Genomic DNA, 17,285 nt, shown 5'->3' with positions numbered 1-17,285 from the left:
GCCTTTCAGCACTATCCTGATCCCTTCTCCAGCCTGCTGCCTCCCACGCCTTTCACTTATGCAGATCCCCAGAGCAGCAGGAAAGTTGCCTGGCAGGGTCCAGTGGATGGACACCACTCTGCCAAGTTGGAGAAGGGAAGATCATATGCACAGACCTGCGGGCACAATCCTCCCAATGAGACAACATTCATTACAGAAGCACCTCCAGCAGGTGGCAGGCTTACTTCATGACAAAAATAGGTCTTTAGCAAAAAGGACTGCTGAACCAAATTCTCCAATTATAGTTTAAATGTAAATGTTTGTACATGCGGAGTGCTGTATCATCTAAGAAGGGCACATGCATTCTAGCTGAACTGAGCTAACTTAACAACGAAAATGTAAAATGCAGATACCACTTGATTTTAATCTCCTTTTAGGAGATACTGAATCTCAATACAGCATAAAATGGATGCTCTTCAGATTACTGCCCAATGAAAAATAGAACTGAAGCACAGGGGTTTTAAAAAAAAAATGCAGAAGATGATTATACAGGGAGATTCATTTAACTAGTCATTTATATATGACTGACTAGATGGAACACGGCACATTAAATCCAGGGGCCTTTCTTTTCAACCTATTACAAAATAATCATAATATATTCTACTGTAATTTTCTTTTTCTATTTGTGTTGGGTGCAGAGTTTTTAATTTGAGTTTTCTACAAACTATACATGGGGCCAAAGTGAAACCCTAGGTGGCTCCTGTAGGCCAAAAGTGATTATATTTTAGTCTGCCATGAAAACTAAACCCTGTTAAAATCTTGAGTTTTCAGCAGAAAATGCTCTCCTTTAAGGCTACGGCTACACTATGAGCTAGAGTTGTGATTCCCAGCTCACTACACATCCTCACGCTAGCTCGATGAGAGCGAGTGCGAGTGTGCGTTATGTAGCCGGGGTAGCATGGACAGCAGCAGTGTGGTTTAGCCATGCCACCTCCACCGCTGCTGCCCATGCTACCACAGCTACACTAGTACAGTCAGAGCTAGCATGAGTATGTGTATGCGAGCTGGGAACCACACCTCAGCTCCTAGTCTAAACATAGAATAAAAGAGAAGAAAGCATAGGAGAGGTACAAAGATCTAATTTTCTCTCTCTCTCTCTCACACACACACACGCACGCAATTTGGTGAGGATTATAATGAAAAGTATTCTTTGCAACGAGTAATACAAAATTACAGAAGTATAATTTATGCTAATTCATTGCAGCTAATTCTCTTTCAGATTAAGAAACATGCTAAATTCCATCACCAAAGTAGTCTTCTGCAGCAAAATGCTTAAATAAGTGTATTGATCATGAGTAATGCATCTTTCTACTGTATAGATTTTTGCTAATACTATGAGCCAGGTTCTGCAAGATACTGCCCTTTCTGCAGGAGGCACTCAGCACCTGGCTGGATGGAGCCTTATAACTTTATCCTGATCATTTACAAATTATTTTCTAAGAAAAGTTGAGGATAAAATTATGTTTAACATAATCACAAATCTATGTCCCTCCCTGTTAGAAGTAAATTATTCAACATACTTATTAAACTAATCAGGAAATGCATTTCAGCAGAACACTTCCATTGGAGAATATAGTTCCTTGTGTAAGGAAGGTCACGTCATTGAAAATAAACCACAAAAAGTCTGCTCGTTTTTCACACAAATGTCTGTTATAGGCTGATAGATGAGAAATATATTTAATCGCCCTCCCCCACGGAGCATAAAGGCTGATGTACAAACAATTCAAAATATCATTACGAAAACATAATGAATTACAACAACATGTTTACAATTGATCCCCGTACCTAGGTATTGATTTGGGAAAATGAGGTTAGGCATTTGTGTCGCACAAGAAGACCAGCAAGATGGACGGCACCTCTAATCTTTAGCCCCATGGTTAGGATACTCACCTGGGATGTGGAAGACCCCCCTTGTTCAAGACTCCCATCTGCCTCAGGAGAAGAAGGGAGTTGGGTGGGGATCTGTTACCTCCCAGGGGAGGGCCCTACATACTGGACTACAGAGGGATCTTCACACTTTCACTGGCCCAAATAATATTTAATTATTCCATTAGTTAATTCAAGTGACACAACCATAGTAGGAGAAATGGAGAAAGACTCACACCAGAATGTCCCATAGTCCAGTGACTGGGACACACATCCAGCAGGTGGCAGTGCCCTGCTCAACTCCTGTTCCTGTCTTGTCAGGCAGATTGGAAACTGAACTGGGAGTCTCCTGAATCCCAGCTGATTGCCCTAACCCCTGGGCTAAAAGTTTATGAAGTAGATTACTCCTTCCCCCCACCCTCCCAGCTGTTTTGTGTGGAGCTCAGTAGCCTCTGAGCACACCTACCAGACTGGGCCCTGCAGGCAACAGGGATGCCTGATTCTCCTGCTTTGCAGATCACACTCGGACTTAGGTGGGAGACAGGAGTACAGACACCTAAAGTGAGGCAGAAGTGCACATGCCCAGAGGCAGAAATATAGGCACCCAGTGAGCTTTTACTGAAATAAACAGATGCTGAATGAGTTTAGGCACCTACAGGGTTAGGTGGCAGCTGAGCAGGGGGTGTGTGGATAACAGTGGTGCCTAAAAATGGGATTTAGGAACCTAAGTACCTTTGTGGATCTGGGCCCAAAGGACTATCTTAAAATTAATCTGGGCTAGAAACCCCAGAATACAGAATGCTGCAGACCTAGTTACGCACATTATGGAAGGGAAGATCCAATTTTATTTCATTTTTTTCTGGATAATGTCATGCAGAGACAACTGACACAAACGTCTTCTATCTAAGAAATATTCTCAGAGTATTTATTAGAAATAACAACCTGTAAAAGAGTAAATGTTTTTGATTATTTTTTGTACTAAAGACTTAGTGCTTGAAAAAAAGTTATATAAAAACAGATAATTGCCCTGTTACCAAACAAACTAACCCTTTCCTAATATCAATTTGACTACAGAAGTATAATCTATAAAAGCCAGAATTCCTTGCTGCTAAAGCCCACCTGGGGTAAGTACCTGAGCCTTCTGAGGAAATATCTGCTGAATTATCCACAGATTTTCAAAATCAAAATGCCATCCACAAGAAAGACATAATTACAATATGTGTCATGTCAAATTTTCTCTGATTATAAACATTTTATTTGTAGCTGTAAGTCATATATTTACAAATCAGCAGGTTATGCTTTGGTGCTGAGGCATGAAACCTGTACCAAGTCTTCCTAAGTGTTCAGCTTCCTTTATAAATCCCGCCCTCTCATTTACAGGGAAAAAAAGAAGAATTCAGTTTACTCATTTATCTCTGCAGCATATTGCTCAAGTTCAGACAAATTCTGTTGGAAACGTGACCCAACTCCTGCAAAAATTACTGATATTTAGACACTGCTGTAAATTGATCCTGTACAGTCTGTAAGACAAATAGCCATACAAACCTTTTTTGAGAGTTTTTCCCCTCAAAGTCCTTGTCTACTGTATATAGTATTCTGTTTTGTATAGACACATAACAGTGACTGATATGATCAGTTCTGGAAAGAGAACAGCTGGGAAGTGCTCTATACCTCATAGGAGATCACTGTTATGAAGCTAAAAGGTAATATTCAGAACTTCTCCATCACTAAAACACAGCTTTCTGTGGGTGAGATGCTACTGAACAGCTAGGAATTTGCCAGTTGTAAGATCACCAGTGAATTCAACCATACATTTTTACAGTTGTATTCAGACATAACTACATACATGCAGGAAGAAATTATAAGTACATATTTTAAGTCTATTTAACAGGAAAGCCTGGCATACAACATACATCTAAAGCTATAAAAGTCTGATCCTGCAAGTTGCTCAGCACTCTGACCCTGATTCTGCCCAGGCCAGCATGTGCTAAACATCAGTGGACCTACTCACTTACTTAATGTTCCTGCTACTCATGTGCTTAAGTGCTTGGCTCAACTGGGGTTGCAGTTGCAACCACCTTGCAGGACTAAGCCCTATATATTACGGCACAGAAGGAGTTAATTGCAATACAGTACTCTGGTTTTTGGTTTTTTTTTTAACAGAGGGTGTTCTCCCTCTTCCATGTAACTCTCTTGAGAAATACACACAATCACATTAAACTGGACTTCTGAAACAATTAACAAGACCTAGGCAATCACATTTTTTGCTGCAGGATAAATTCTGCACCCACTGTGTTATGGCCATGCACTGGTGACATTCAGTTGTTGATTAGATATAAAACAGGCTCTTTATCCCTAGAGATACCACTGACTTAAAGGTCAAGTCCTAGGCTCTGTTTCCTATTTACAGCTGCTAATATGAATCCAAATAATATATCAGCTTCCTGACAAGTGTGGTATGACACTAGAGAATATAGCTTTGGATTAGCTTTCTAATATTAGACTCACACAAATCATGCAACTTCCTCAAGAGTAAATCTTTATTATTAAAATGTGACTAGTTTTATTCCTTTGGAAGTTTTCCTCCTGCTTTAACCATCTTATTGACAAATTATCTATCAGTTTAAATTATTTTTAAAAAGCACTCCTCTTTATAAAAAGCCCGGGATAGAAATCATAATAACTGTTGTTTTGCAAGATCAAAAAGCCAGTTTTTACAAATAAATTTTTTATAAATAAATTTTACAAATAAATAAATCCTTTTACAAATAAATTGCAAGACCACAAATTATGTGATGTTCCTAAAATGATCACTGTATGAATAAAGTTTAAAATAACATGATAATAATAATCTTGACTTTTCCACAAGAAAATTATTATTTTAGTTGGCCATAGACCACACTTTTCATCTCTGCCTCCCTGAGACTCATGAATAATTTGGCCAATTCTCCCTGATTACACAAATACTGAATCCTGTTGTAGGTCATGCAGCGTGCCCTGTGTCTCTCTCATTCATGTGCAGTTCTGTACTCTGTGCCTCATATTATTTTACATTCATGACATACAATAGCAGGTTGTTTCCATGGTGGTATAATATCTGATATTTAGTTCATGCAGTGATGGGTAAACATCACTGTTTCAAAAGCTAATTATCTACATGGATTTATTTTTATGGCAGGATATCAGCTTACTCAGCTGGTGAAATAAGAGGCCAGAGAAGGGCAGGAAAAATGGTTAGAAGAATAGCCAGTGTTTCATACAAAGATGATTGAAAAAAATAGGATTATTTGCCCTGGAAAGGAAAAGACTTAAAGGGTTTGAGGGAATTCTGAATGGCAACGTCAGCCAAACACAGTGACTCTTTGGGCTCACCCCAGGCTCACACTAGTCCGTTCTAGTTACTATCTGGTATTTCATGGGGAAGACAATGGAGGCTCATTTAGGCCTTGACCAGGTACTGCAGTCCTCAATTCTTGGCTCTGCTGCCTATGAGATCAGACTACAGGTTCCTTTACTCCAAGGTACCGAATAGGCAATCTGCAACTCCAATCCCAGGTACATAACAGAAGAGCAAAGTTTATGGGAGTCACAGAAAAAAATACAGAAAAAATCATAAAATGAAATATAAACAGAAAAATACATACCTAGTATGACACTAAAAAAAATGCTCAAAAGAGACCCCAAGTTACAGGAAAGGGGTCAAGTTGAGCACAATAAACACTTTATAATCATTTGTGGGGTGCGGTCCTCACAGCAGCCTTGTTGTGCCTTCCAGATCCTTTCTTCACACATCCATGTAGTCCAGGAAGTCTCAATCCCCTTGTTAACCACAGGCCCTCTTTTGATGTTTTATTTGGAGTTTTGTCTAGCCTGGCTTTCAAGTGGCAAGTGCTAAATTAGTAGCGGGCATTGCATTAAGCTACACCAAACCTGGGACAGTGGAAACAAGTTTGAAATCCAGTTCAAGGTTGGATTTTTGTTTTTTCCTTCAAAATGTATGTTCCTCCCCACAAAGATTTTTTGTTTCCTCCTGCCTTACGAGGTTTGGCACCACTAGATAACATCTTTGAAGATGGGCCTTTTCATTGTGTCATATAGTACAAAAACATTTTAAACGAAAAAATAAATATCCTTAACTTTACACAGTTTTCAGTCAACCTGTGGAATTCACTGTTCCAAAAGAAAGAAGCAAGACAAATAATATTGGATTTTAAAAGCAATTGGATAATTTTGTTATTAATAATATTTGTAGTTAGGTACGCTAAGGGTATAATAAGCATAATCAAATCTCTTGCTTCACTTACTGATCACTTAAGGTATGAGGATCAGAAAGGAATTTTCTCCACAGAGATGGGTGATGAGAATGGATTACAGCGTGAAAAGCCTTCCATACAAAGAGGGACTGAAAAAAATGAACTATTTGCTTTTGAAAGGCGATGATAGAGGTATACAAAATAATGAATGGTATATAAAGATAAACTGGGAGCTCTTAATGCATGGTTTTGCATAATACAAGAAGATGGGAACATTCAGAGAAATTAAAAGGCAACAAATTTAAAGCTGACAAAAGGAAATTGTTTTTAATTACATATCACATAATGTTATAGCGGTCATTGCCCAAGATATCATTGAGGCCGGAGCTTAACAGGATTCAAAAAAGGTTTACATGTTTAAATGAATAATAATATCCACAGTTATTTTAGAAAGGTTAAAAAAAAATGTAGTCCTCATGCTTCAGGGCATGAGCCTACCGCTATTTGACAGAGCAAGTAATTTCTCCTTATGGCAGGTTATTCCAATTATCTTCTGGGGGTGATGCACATACCACAGAAGCATGTGGTACTGGACACTGTAATAACCAGTATTCTGGACTAGATGGACTTGTCTTCTCCAGTATGATACTTCTTTTGTTCTGTGCATAGGTAGGTATCTGCACCTGAGCAGATTCCCATTTTCCTCAATGGGAACAATGGGACACTTAGTCAATTTCTGCTCTAGAGCCTACATGCTTTATCAAAAGTCCTCACCTTTCTATGAAAGCAGGATAGTACTCAACCGGATATACGGACCCTTATCTTAGATCTGAGTTCTGCCTATGCCACTGACATATGAGGCAATCCAGACTCTCCCCTGATTATGGTCACTCACTAGTTGTAGTACTTCTTCCCTACTGAATGCCAGAGCATTCAATGTCCTCTGTCACTGTCTTCTACCAGTTCTTCCGTCACCTTCCTCGGTTTCTCTTTCCTCTCTCAGCTACCCAAATCAATGCTTGCTTAGCATGTCTCCTATCTCCATATGGTGTACATGTCCTGATCACCTGAGCCTTCTTTCTTTGATGATATTTTCTAACACGTCCTGCTCTGTCAGCTCCCTCACTTTCACATTTGTTATTTTGTCTTTCCATGAAATTCTCAATTTCTTAATGGCTTCTTGAGGGGTCCTTTCCAACCCAACATTTCTATGATTGTATGAAATGTGAAGTATGTTCCTCAGCCATCTGTGATGGGAAGCTTCCGATCTTGTTGTGTTAGTCACTGTCATCAGCCATATCTCCCCTCCATACAATAGCATACTCAGTACAATCACATGGAATAATCTGGTCTTTAGTTTGGTTTGGAGACCTCCATTCGACCACAAGTTGTTCTTCCTTCCAAAAGTGGTGTTTGCTTTGCCTAATCTCATATGAATATTTTTATCACACCCACCTTCAAATGTCATCGTACTCCCCAGGTAGCAGAACACTTCTACCTGTTTAAGTTTTTCCCATCCACGTACACCTTTTCACCTGTTCTCCAGCTTCCTATCTTCATAATCTTGGTTTTCTTTGCATTTACTTTCAATCCAATTTTTTGCTGCTTCCTATTCTACTTCTGAGGTAAGGGCAATCATTCCATTCCATGTCATACTTAGGAGAGCAAAGTCAGCAAAGTCAAGATTGTGTAACTCATCTCAGCTAACACATTTTACACCATCCACAATGCCTTCTGTTGCCTGTTTCATCACCCAGTCTCTTGCTAATGCACAGAGGATTAGTGATAATACACACCCTTGTCTAATTCCAGGCATAATATTGGACCACTTACCCAGGCCTGTATCCAATCATATTGAGCATCTACTTCCAGAATATAAATTCCTTATTACATGGATCACTTTGTCTAGTATCCATACTTCTAGCAATATTCTACAGGGTCTCGCTGTGGACACTATTGAACTCTTTCTTAAAGTCGATAAAGTTAATTAAGATTGGTTTTAGCCAAGCCGTAGCTTTTTCAATGATCTGTCAAATGAGTGAACATCTGTTCATAACATGAACCCAGCCAGTTCTTGTAATATTGCATCCACTGCCTTCTTCATTCTATTCAGCATAACAGTAGCCAATACTTTGCCCAGGATTGATAGCAGTACAATACCACTCCACTTTGTGTACTGAATAAGATCATCTTTTTTTGGCAATGCCACAATGATACCATCTTTCCAGTCTTGTGGCACTTGTTCTTTCACCCATATTTCATTAGAGTTTTGTTAGCTGCTCAGTCAGAATTTTGCTTCCCATTTTTAGTACTTCTCATTGAATTCTGTCACCATCAGGAGCTTTCCCCTCTTTGAGGCTTTTGAAACCTGCCTTAATTTTGTCGGGTGTTGTTGGTCCTTCTTCTAGATGTTGAAAATGTGTGAAGAACAAGCCAGACATTGGAAAGAACATTTCCATTCCATATTAAATTGTCCAGAGCTGATAATCATGCACAGGTTCAAAGATACATGGACCAATCATCTGATTTGATATGGCAGTCACAATATTCCCATATGATGACAGAATAACTGAATTATATAGTATTTGTTTTAGGTTTCAGATAATAAAAAAATAACTTTGTTAATACACGTAGGGCCCAATCCATTTAAGACAATGGTAAAACTCCTATTGACATCAATAGAAACAGGATTGGGCCCATATATATTCTAATGAAGCTTAATGCACATATTATAAGAAAGGAACTCAATTGTTTTCTCTTTGTCACTCATGTGCAATAGTATATATCTTTAGATGTTTTTCAGTGGGCATAGAGAATCTTTAAAAAGTTAAGATACTTAAGTACAGTATAATCTCTCTCTCTCTAAAAAGGTATTTTTCATAATCAAACACTTCCTGTCATTTTACTTTAAATGTATCAATCTATTGTCCCATGAATTTGTTTTGATCACTAAACTTTCAAACATGGCTATTGTACTAAATAGTGTTTGAAAAAAATCTATTGTTTTTTTTCCTGATCTTTGTTGTCAGCCTCTAGTGCAGTGGTTTTCAACCTTTTTTTTATTTTCCAAGATCCCTTTGGAAATCTTAGACATAGTCAGTGGACCCCCAGGGGTTCACGGAAAACAGGTTGAAAACCACTGTTCTAATGACAACCTTTTGCAGACTGTTAAAGTCTGCGTACCCCCAGAGATCCGTAGACCACAGGTTGAAAACCACAGCTATAGTGTAATGTTTGTAAGTACAGTAATACTTTGCTGCACCTGTGGTCCACTCCACCTAGTGATTGCAGAGACTATAATTAGGTGAAAAATACAATTTTATCTTTATTTTCTAAAAAGATGATTACAAAACTGCCACGATCAGGCCGGATTTAGAGGCAGACAACCCATACAACTGCCTGGGGTGCCAGGCTTGGGGGGCGCTGGACTCAGAGTGCTGTAAGGTATTCAAAAGTTTAACAAATGGAGGTTGGGAGTACCAAAGACACTCCACGCTTGTGGCACCATTTCATCTAGGGCTTGCCGTGATTACACTGCCTAAATATAACTAATGGTAATACCAAAGTTCTCTGCTTACACTAATGAAAAGGCTTCTTGTGATTAAACAAGCACTACTGGAGAAGTAAAGTATACTCACTACAGTAAATATAAAATGCTAGACTAATATCAAATGCTAGTCTTAGTTTGCAGCAGACAATATGATCAATGCTAGGAAAAGGATTGTTACTGAGTAATATATACAGCTAGTAGAGAACTGATATGCAACCAAAAGCAACATTCTGAACTTTTCCATTTCTAAACCACACCATTTTGCCCTACACTATTACATGAAATTATCTTTACTTCAGTTCTTTTAGTCTGACAAGATAATTGAAAAGAGATGTAGTGCCATAAATGCAATTTACATCAATCTGTATTGTTCTGTAGCAGAGTTAAAAAATAGAAGAATTTATTCCAGATAACAAACGATCTTGATCAAGAAAAGCATTTATTTGCTCAAGATGAATGTTAAAGGTAGACACAAGAAGTCCTATAATGCTAAATCTTCTCTAGTGCTTCAAATTCCACTGACGGCACTTTTTGGCTCAGGGATAGTCAGAATAAAAATTATTTTAATCAACGTTTTAGACGTCAGCAAAATGTCTAGGATGCACGGGGCCGGGGTTTGAAGGTGCAAAGGTTTCAATATAACTAAAAAATCTTCGGTCATTCGTAAAATCATTAGTATTAAGTGTTTATTATTTTGATTCTCTTAAATCAACTAATGATTTGCAGAATCCGCTGTCATCGCCTGTTGCCAGAGGGAGAACCTGTCAAACTGTATTTCCCCAGTTCCCAGGAAGGTGGGATCCCTTAATCTCTGGAGGATCCATTCCACTCCGTCTGGTGACCTTCAGTGTGGAGAAGGGAAAGAAAAGAAGCTGCATCAACCTTGGGCAGCTCAATGAATTTTCACAGCAGCCTGGCTCTAGCTCGAGCATGCTCAGTGCAGCGCTGACCTACTTTTGCGGGCCGAAGTCTGGAGAGCGCTGGCTGCCGTTCCGCAGAGTCAGAAGGAGCCGGCGGTGCTGCTGTCTTCTGGGGTCGCGCTTGGAATGTTGCGGCACCCCAGCGTTCCACAACCGAACGTCCGGACGCCGCCGTGTCGCTCCATCGAGCGCAGCCCGGGTTGCTTGCAACACGCTACGTAGGGAGCACGGGTTACAGCCGCAGCGGCGGAGCCACCTCTGTGAGCGTTTCTATCGGGCTTCGGTTCGGTTTCTTCTCTGTGTTCCAGCGCGGTGAAGGCAAAAGGCTCCGTGGCAACCCGAGGCGCAGCACTGAAGTAGGAGAGCATCGTGGGGAGCAGAGATCTCGGGCCCGGGCGATCGCACTGAAAGGCTAAGTGGCGAAGAGGAGGGTTGGCTCACCTGGGAGAGAGGCATCGGGCTGGAGGTTGGATTTATTCTTATAACTTGTAGCTTCCTGCAGCGCATTGGTGGGCTGTTTTGGCATCAGGGTCGGATTAGCCGCTGCACCCCAGCTGTAGGGAGCAGCGGTGGAACAGACTGCCAGTCAGGGAAGTGTGACCATGACCTGCTGTTGATTTTCCTCATAGGTTGGGTAGGGGGCTCCCACCTGCTGCTGATGATACTCTGGGCAGGTTGGGGCAAGGGGGGCCCTCTGTGCTGGAAGGTGGAGTCTGAGCCACCTCTTCACGAGTCCCACCAGCTTGAAGATCAGAAATAGTTGTGGTCCCTGAGCGACCACATCTGTAGAGGGTTTGAGGGGGGAGGGGATTCCACTGATAACCACCCCCAAAAGACCTCCCTGCCAGGGAAAGAATCTTACAATTCTATTGTCTTCAGGGTTTATTTGCATGACAAGCTATACAAGTGCTGCCAGAGTATAGGTAAAGGATTCCTCAGGTACAGCCTACCCAGGAGGGGGTTATACACTGTGTTTGGGGGTTGATTGCCTTTGTCCGTTTGCCATTGCTAACCATTGCTGATCCTATGGTAAACAGATACATAGTACAATGCCATCTCTGTCATCTCTCTCTGCCAGGATCAGGCACCTTTTCCTCATCACTTTTGGATGAGATGTCTGTTATGATTTCTGATTATTGGAGGAAATATTTGTCTCACTTCCTTGTATTTGGGCCCCTGGAACAGAAAATCTCTATCTGTCTCAAGCTCTACTCTGCAACATTGACTGCACAGTTGCCTTTTGAGCAATGCCTTTTTCTGGGTTTAGACTGTGCTTTGTTCCTCCCAATTTCCATCTCCAGTTTGTGGTCACTGATTCTGTATTTGGTGAGATTCAGCCTTAGTTTTGAACATTTCACTGTGGTGCTCTGTTCCCTGAGTTCATTACTCTGACTGGGATCTGCAGCAGTCCTGCCTGTTGCTGTTTTTGATTTGCAGTATTGCCGATCCCAATTATTCAAAAATCATGACTCCCAAAAGGATGGGGGCTGCCAGGGCACTGTGTGGGAGTGTGCCTAAGAATTGGATTGCTTTAACCCAGACCTCATTGTCACCCATAGTAACATACAAATTGTCATATCAGACCAGCAGTCAATCAAATCCAGGATCCTGTCTCTGAGGGTAGTCAGTGCCAGATGCTTCAGAGGAAGGTGCAATAATCCAGTTGGAAAGATTACTAAATAATCCTAACCATAATGAATGCCAGTTCTTAAAGCACTGCTTTATGCAGTAGGGAAACCCAAGAGATCAATCAAATATTAGGCATTCTTAATGCATCCATCACCATAGTATCTATTTTTGGTGCTTCCAAGAATGTGTACTCCTTTTCTCTCTGGAACCTTGAACTCCAGTGTTCCCTGTTTAACTTGGAATTTTTTATTTTGGGGAGTATGAGGTTGGACAGTAGATTTGTGACACATTATTATACCCCTGTGGAGAGGAGGAAGGGGGGTATTAATTCAGCAAGTAGCACCTTTAAATAAAATAGACCTTTTAAGGAAGTTTTTTTTTTATTGGGCTATTTTAATCTAAAGTAAAGGCAGCATGATTGTCTTTAGTACTGATCAAAACTTTTAATTAATGCAATAGTCTCATGTGATACCTGTCTGAATTCCATGAGTGCCTTAAAGAGACAACATTCTTACAGTCTTCAACTTTGGAGCAGTCTGAAAATGCCATCATACGATGTTACTTTAGCAGTACAATATAAGCAGTATAACAGGACAGTCAATTGTAAATAACAAAGAACCACTGAGCAGTCATATTTTTAGTTCATTTGCACAGATCAGACTTTTGTACAAAGGAATAAAAGTTTCTAACAATCTGACAACATTGATGCCTCTTTCAGTCACTAAGTTGCAGCTTTTCAAATAGGTCTCTCTGATAAGCAATTTACTTGACATTGTTTTCATTTCCAAATGGTCCTTCTAGACCAAGGGACACCTTTTTTATGATACATTTTGTTGAAAAACTGAAATGTTAGTTCACAGTGGGAAAGTGTTTTTGAACTGAAATGTTTTTAAAATAAAAAAAATCTAGTATACGTTTTTAGTTTTTTAAAACTATACATTTTAGAACAGTCATCCTGCTCATTGAAACAGGGTAGACTAGAGGTCTGCTGTATTTTGACTCGTTTAAATGGAAATCATGTTTGAAGGGTTTGTATCTTTTGTTTGGTTTGTTGTGTTCAGACAGCAAAAGCATGTTTGTTTGTGTTTGTGCAAGGGATAATATATATAAGCATTTTAGCTTAAAGTACGATATATCAATACTGATTTATTGGACAGAAAAGCTGCAGCTTTTCTTCCACCATTTTATAACCACCACAATGCTGTAAAATATTCATAAGTTTAAACAGCTCACAATAAAACAAGTATAAATAAAGGTCTTCCAAAGAGCAAACCATCCACCAGGGGGGAAATGGGGACAGGTGCTTAATCTTTCTTCTGCTTTTAGTTGTATACTTATAGATGTGCATGGAATCACCGAAGAGCTTGCAGTTTGAGTTGAATAGAATTAAAACACAATTCAATGAAATAAAATACCAGTGGGAAAAGGCAGTAGCTATTCATTGCATGCCTGTGAAACCCTGCAAAACCCCATATTGCACAATTTCCCACTTTAACAATCTGAGAAAGGCCCATTCTATACTATAACAACTGCAGAGTTTGGGGACAGAGCTAAAATGTGTTAGTTGTCCCACAAAACTGAAATATGATTCAGTCTTAGTTAGCAGACGGAACCAAACTGTTTTTACCATGTTCCCCAGTTGTGCTGCAGTCCTGCTAACAGCCAACACTGTAGCAGAGTTCAGGAAAAGAAACTCAAACCATAGTTGGTGCAAGACAAAAATGATTTTTATCTGCTTTCAAGGGGTACCATGTTATACCCTCTTTCCAAACTCTCTCATCATTACAATGTAGATGAGTCCAAAGCTCTTCTCCATTTCTGTAACTACCTAGGTCATACAGTTCAGAATGTGAAGACTCAGGCCAGATCTATAGTAGGAGTACTTTGCCACCATAGCCAGACCAGTGTAGTATGCCTGCAAAGCACTCCTAGTGTGGACACAGCTAATGCCAGCAAAACTTCACTTTTCCCAGTATAGCTTATTCCAGTTCCCCCGCACCCAAGCGAAATAAACTATACCAGTTTTGCTGATTTAACTCTGTGTACATTGGTGGTGTCTGTCAGAGATCACACCCTTAACTGACATAGCTATACCAGCAAATGTTTGTAACGTAGACCTGGCCCTAAATACCCCCCATTGGATCCTTTTTTGCCAGGGCAAAACAGGTTGCAGCTTAGGGCCAGTGTGTGACTATGTATATGTCTTGTCATTGAGTGCAATCCTAATTGCATTATTTAGTGCTTTAAACTGAAAATTCCTGCATTTAGTTTGTACAGTGTAATTTCCTATCCATGTACAGGCATGTCCTAGAAATGCCACTGCCAAACAATAGGGATACTATTACTTCCCACCAATTACCATAATTTAATTAAATCACTCATGGCCAAGTGCAGAGCATCACAATGCATATCGAATGGGAAGGCTGAACAGGGAGGATACAAATGAAACGTCTTTCCCTACTGCAAGCCGGCAAAAAGGAGTCCGTCATTTTCTCTTAGAGCTGGTCTACACACAGACTTGCATCAAAATAACAAAAGGTGTGAATTAAAACAATTTTAGTTTTTTCGGTAAAATGTCGTGTGTGTAAATTCAGAATAAGAGTAGCTAAAGTAATTAAGGGATTGTAGTCCAAACACAGTTTTTGTACAGTTTAACTATTTTGGTTAGGGATGTAATTTAAAAAGAAATTAATTTATTAAACCATTTCAGCAATTAGTGAGGACACTGCTATATTGGTATAAATGGTGCCTTTTCCCAGTATATCTTATTTCCTTAAATTTACTGGGATAAGCTTTACCAATGGGGGATTGGGGATTGTACTGCTTTAATTATGCCAGTTTCAACCCAATATAGTTGAAGTGATATAAAAACTGTGTGTTTAGACAAGATCTAACAAACTGTTTTTCTTTTCATGAAAAGTCTTTATTTAATAAAATAAAAATATTTTTACTTTGGATTTAAACATTTGCAACCCAAAGCTGACAGCGTTATGGTTGGCGCTTGGGAAGAAGAAAGTGAAACTGATTATATACAAAAGTGCCCAGATCATTCTGTTCTCATTATCCAAGCTGAGTTGAATGCAATATATAAAGAGTACAAAAGAGCATAATGAGTGAAAAGTAAACCAGATATTTAAGTCTTTCAAATTTAAATAATCTTAGGTCCTGCACACAGAGCCATGCAACTGGAGCCTTGTGCCCATACCACACCCCATTGACTTCAGTTTAGCTCCACACAAGCATTAAGTTCTGTCCTCATGGGTCCCACTCTGGGATCAGGGACTAAGATGCTGTTAATTAATCGGTAAAGAAATCCAATAATTTTTAACTTGACATTCTCCTTTTAAATCACAATCATTAACACACCTAAACTACAGTTAATTATTCCTTGCAAGCCAACCCTGACAGTTCTGAAGTGGTCATAATCACAGTGTTAGTGCTAACCTCTCTGTACTTTATCCTGGAGGTCAATAAGTAAAAAGCAAGTCATTAAAATGTGGTATTACATGCATATCACAGATTACATATTTTTATATAATCACTGTCGCCCTCTGAAGGCTGGTGGGAGTTGTTATATACAAATTCATTATTCTCCTGTTACTGAAAGAGGAGCCTTAAGTTAAAATACTGTTTCTTAATGAAAACTACATACACTGCACTGAAAATAGGAAAGACTGAAACTATTCAGTTGTTCAGAAGACATGATAAAACTTTAAAGATGTTTATATGAAATATCATTAGTCTTGAAAAGCCTTTACTATTTTATTTAAACAAAACCTATATTTTAATCTTGATCCCATTAAATATGTGTACCAAACCATGAAGCACAGACTGCCTGACCTCCTAAACAAATACAACTGCTAAATACATCCTGATGATTTATTCATCAGAGCTCTTTAGTAGAAACCTTGAAAAAGAGTATATACACCTAATCATCTAACAAATTGACTGGACATAAAATTCTGGGCTTAAGAGACCTCTTCACTACTGATTCTACAGCAGATCTTTCTGTGTCTGTATAACCCACAACTCACTAATGGAACATGTCCATCAAAATGCTGTCATTTTCCCTCAGCAGAAGTAAGCTTCTCTACTGAAAAAAAAAATATTGTTCTGTTTTTATTGAGTCCTTAATTGGTAACCCGGGAGTTTATTAAGCTGCTCTGTCCATGTGAAAAAAAAATATTCTTACAAATTGCAGACAGGAAGCCTTCTAGTTAACTTGTTCTCTAAATGTTTCTGGCTAGGTGTCCATTTTACATGGAATAGATGCTGGTGATACAATTTCACTTACACTGAAGTGTATCAAGGGTTTTGCTCAGATGTTTGGCAGAGTCCTCTACACTGCCGCACAAGAGATCCACACTCAATTCCTTAGGTCATCAAGGACTAGGGGAGACTCTTGAGGGACTTAATAATCCTTCCAGATAATTACAGAGTAGCAAGCTTCATCTAGTCATTTTAGGCTGAATGGATTGTGGGCCTTGAGGATGGTTTGGAGTGGGGTGAAATTTAGGTCCCAATCCAGTAAAGCACTTAAGCACCTGTGTCCTTTAAGTACAAGAGGTCCCATTGGCTTGGGTCTTGAAGTCCATGGGACTATTCACATTCTTAATTGCTTTTCAGGATTAGGACCTCAAATAGGAAGAACAATTGTTGAGTGGGATTCTGATGATCAGCTTTGCAACTGTGTAGGTATATTATAAGCTTAACTGTAAAGCAGAATTTTCTTTATTGGCTGTGAATTTCCTCCTAGTTGATTCAGTGTTAAAATATGATATGCAGCTAGTGCTCCTTAAACCAAAGGACTTCATAATAAAGTATGTCACTCATTTTAGAATGACAGTTATGTCCATCACATTGTATATCTTATTGCTTGGCATTTTATAACTGTAACTTATTTGTGTGCATCTCAATTTTTAAATAAAGATTACGGAAAGCTTTACAAAGGGTAAACAAAAGAAACTTGTCTCAAAACCTCCTGTAGTGGTAGTGTTCTCTGTAACAAGTAGCTTGGAAGGTTTCTTT

The 17,285-nt window shown here is 39.3% G+C and overlaps 1 protein-coding gene across 1 annotated transcript in view; it reads left to right on the top strand.

Moving 5' to 3' along the window:
* The first annotated feature begins 10,554 nt into the window (after nucleotides 1-10,554).
* MFAP3L (microfibril associated protein 3 like) overlaps nucleotides 10,555-17,285 on the top strand; it is a 38,181-nt gene continuing 31,450 nt past the window's right edge. Inside the window, exon 1 of the mRNA XM_074951139.1 lies at nucleotides 10,555-11,094. The gene's annotated coding sequence lies outside the window, so the exon portion shown is untranslated. The remainder of the gene's footprint in view (nucleotides 11,095-17,285) is intronic.

The sequence above is a fragment of the Natator depressus genome, chromosome 4 (assembly GCF_965152275.1).
Source record: "Natator depressus isolate rNatDep1 chromosome 4, rNatDep2.hap1, whole genome shotgun sequence".
NCBI classification, from domain to species: domain Eukaryota; kingdom Metazoa; phylum Chordata; order Testudines; family Cheloniidae; genus Natator; species Natator depressus.
Note: the sequence above shows the minus strand (reverse complement) of the source record. Positions and strands in the feature narration are given on the sequence as shown.